The sequence below is a fragment of the Ailuropoda melanoleuca genome, chromosome 13, assembly GCF_002007445.2.
Source record: "Ailuropoda melanoleuca isolate Jingjing chromosome 13, ASM200744v2, whole genome shotgun sequence".
Taxonomy (NCBI): domain Eukaryota; kingdom Metazoa; phylum Chordata; class Mammalia; order Carnivora; family Ursidae; genus Ailuropoda; species Ailuropoda melanoleuca.
In genome coordinates, this window is record NC_048230.1 from 20136708 (window position 1) to 20137312 (window position 605).

The following is a 605-nucleotide window of genomic DNA, read 5'->3' on the forward strand; positions in this document are numbered from 1 at the left end:
TAAAAAAAAAAAAGAATGAGCATAAGTGTCTTGCTTTTGCTTTTAATTAAACACACTAGAAAGGTAGTATTTGAGGAAATTTAAATGAAAGAAGAATTTATCCTACCAACCTAATAGTTATTCTTGTTTGCATACTTCTTTCCAGTTGTAGGGGAGGGAGAAAACATCTTCTCCTCTGCCCATTTTGTGTTCTCCAGCCAGGAACGTATAAATTAGACTGTCCAAAGGCACATTAACCAGGAGTGCTGGCTGGCTTAGTAGGTATAACCTACACCACTTGATCTCTGGGTTGTAAGTTCGAGCCCCACGTTGGGTGTAGTGATTACTTAAAAATAAAATCTTAAAAAAAAAGCANTTAGTAGGTATAACCTACACCACTTGATCTCTGGGTTGTAAGTTCGAGCCCCACGTTGGGTGTAGTGATTACTTAAAAATAAAATCTTAAAAAAAAAGCAGATAAACCAAAGGAAAACAAACAACTTTATGACCATGTACATGGCACATGTATATATGGAAACAGCCAGGGATGAACAGCCCCAAAAGAGTGGTTAGAATTTGAGCTCATATATCATCTAAGGCACAAAGGAAGAGGGGGCTGGGGCATC